This window comes from Ptychodera flava, chromosome 1, assembly GCF_041260155.1.
Source record: "Ptychodera flava strain L36383 chromosome 1, AS_Pfla_20210202, whole genome shotgun sequence".
NCBI lineage: Eukaryota > Metazoa > Hemichordata > Enteropneusta > Ptychoderidae > Ptychodera > Ptychodera flava.
Window position 1 is genome coordinate 35,239,990 of NC_091928.1, and position 3,387 is coordinate 35,243,376.

Here is a 3,387-nt window from a genome sequence, read left to right on the forward strand (position 1 = left end):
ACTTGCATTTCTATTTCATATCTTGTACAACTTCAGTCACACAAAATTCACCATTATAGGAGGCAGAGTGGGTTTTATCGCCGATTTCTCAATTCAAATTTCAGAGAATGACGGCTTAAACTATTCCCGTCCTTTTCACCTCGTGTAGCTCCCATTAGGGGGCGTATTAAATTTAAATAGTCTCAGTTACGTCTTTCTTTTGGTTTCTTTAAGTGGAAGGACTAAATCTTGATAATTTCAGAAGATAAATACACCACTATAAATTCATATTTTTGTGAATTTGATCACATTCAGGGGCAACGAATCGAGTCACGCCACTCACAAAGTTCTAACATACTTAGGCCGGCCTTGCATACACACCAATCATACATCCCAGACTAACCGGTGACCACACATTCGTTTCACCTTTATATGTGACTAATTAACAAATTCGTAAAAAAGACAACAAGCCTTGCCTGTAATTTTCACAGGGTGCTCTCGTAAATACTCTCGTGCGGCATCATTCAAATTATTTTCATCTTCCCACGTATTATATTTGTGTGAATAGTCCTTCCACTTGACTAAATATTGTAATTTGCTGTTTCTATATCGACCCCTTACAACTTTCTCAACTTCATAATAAGGTGCCTGTTCACTTTCTGAGCCCACTGATCGTGGAGCGTTATTGTCATTGTCACCACCAATTGTTAAATATTCGTGAACTGAATGTTCATTGTCATCATCATTGTAAGAATGCACACTCTGACTGGAAGCTGAACTAACATCGTCATCAGGAGAATTCCTGATCTCATCAACTACTGACGATTGAAACAGAACTTGCAATTCATCTTCAGACTCATCAGAAGTCGACGAATTAAACTCTGATGGACGCAAATAAGCTTTCTTCAACCTATTTACGTGGATCACCTTACGATAATTCTTATTGCTATTCAAAAGTCGTAACTTATAATTAACAGGACTCACTTTTTCTGAAATAATGTAGGGGCCCGTCCACTTGTGAACAAATTTCTTATTTACTCCTGGCTTAATTGACGGCTTGTACAAATACACCGCATCTCCTATCTTAAACTCTTGAGATTTCTTAATACGGCGATCATAACGGTCTTTCATTTCACACTGATATTTCTCAATATTCTCTCTTGCTAACTGATATGCTATGTTTCTTTTACTTGCCAAGAATTTCAAATGGGTGTCTATATTTCGTGTTCTACCCTCAACTGGTTGAAATTCTACATCCATAGGGAGAGTAGCTTCCCTTCCATATAACATGAAAAAAGGAGATAGTCCCGTGGCTTCTTGTGGACTAACTCGATAAGCAAATAACACAGAAGTTATATATCGGTCCCAATCTTTCTGTTTGCTGTCTACAAACATTGATAACATGTCAACTAACACACAGTTAAAACGTTCCGTTAATCCGCTGGTCTGAGGCCTGTAAGGAGTGGACATTTTGCGCTCTATATTAAAATATTTACATGTTTCTTTTACTACCTGAGATAAGAAATTTGATCCTTGATCACTCAACAAAACTCTAGGACTTCCATATGTAGCAATTACTTCATCAAACAATATTCTGGCCACAGTTTCTGCTCTGGCATTTCTCAGAGGGAAGGCTAAGGGAAATTTGGAAAAATAATCGGTAAGCACTAAAATGTATTTATGACCATCATAAGTTCGGGGTAATGGTCCAACGATGTCCATTCCTAGTCGATCCCATGGTCCAGCAACTGGAATCGGCAGTAATTTAGCACGGGACGGGGCACAGCACGTTTCCTAGTATGACAATGGGCGCACGTTTTAACATACATATTGACATCTCGAGGCATTCGCTCCAAAAATACCTTTGTCTCAAAACTCCCAGTGTTTTAGTGTAACCAAGATGTCCACCCAGGACACAATCGTGGGCCCTCTTCAACACATAATTCCTCATAGATTTGGGGATAACTACCTGCCTAATACAATCATTTTTGTCGTAGCTTTCCCAGTGGGTTTCCAATAGTGATATAGAACTCCGTCAACAATATCGTAATTAGGAGCCATATTTACTAATTTCTTAGCTAACTGTTCATTCTCAGGTAGTTCGCTACTCTCCATATAATGTAAAAGGTTAATCAAATACGAATCATTTCTCTGTTCCTTTCGTAAGTTTTCTATAACTTCTTTGTCATTTCATTGTCTGCCTTATCGGTATGGGTTTCCTGATCTGAGAAAGTGTCTTGCCCTGTGGCGTAACCTTTGGTTAAGCTTTCCTTGCCCTCAACAGTCAAACTAGAAATGGTAGGAGGCTGAACTAAGTCTGTATTGACTGCTTTATCAAACAGCTTGGGACTGTGATCAGGTCGATAGTTTATTTGAGGAGCATTCTCAAGATCTGTGACGTCTGAAGGAAAACCTTCGCACTGACGATATGGTCGCCTTGACAACCCGTCAGCGTTCATGTGTTTCTTTCCAGGCCTGTAAATAATCTCATAATCATATTGTTGCAATGTCATTATCCAACGACCAATTCGACCTTTTGGTATCTTTTGTTTAAACATGAAAGTTAGATTGGAATGATCAGTTACAATAACAATGTGATTGCTCCTTACATATGGATCGCAATATCTTATAGCGTGTATAACGGCCAGGGCTTCTAACTCTGTGATAGAATAATTCCATTCATGACAGTTTAAACTCCGTCCATCATACAAAATAACACGCTCGACGCCATCTTGCTGTTTTGCCAAAACAAATCCAAGGGCATAAGTCGAACAATCAGTATACATAATAAATTCTTTACTCATATCAGGGTACCCCAAAATTGGTGCTTCGCATAGTATCTGTTTCAATTTCTCAAATGCCTCCTCGCATTTATCAGTCCACTGAAATTTGACATTCTTTCCCAATAATTTGTGTAAAGGCCTTGCTATTATTGAAAAATTCTTAATAAACTTCCGATAGTAATTTGCCATTCCCAAAAATGACTTCAATTGTGTGACTGTATGAGGGCGGGGATAATTCTTTACAGCTTCCACTTTACTTTGATCAACCGAAATTCCATCTTGACTTATGATATGTCCTAAAAATTTAACACTACGCTTCATAAATTGACACTTGCTAGGCTTCAATTTTAATCCTGCTTCACGTAATCTTGTCAAAACGGTGTCAATGTGTTGTAAGTGGTCTTCGAAGGTGTTACTAAAAATAATGATGTCGTCAATATAACACAAAACGTACTGCCAATTGATGTTACGTAGGACATATTGCATGGTGCGTTGAAAACAACTAGGACTATTTCTCAACCCTTGAGCCAGCCTCCGATATTGATATAACCCTTGATGTGTGACAAAAGCTGTCTTTGGCCTACTTTCTTCATCCAATTCTAACTGAAAAAAGCCAGATTGCAAA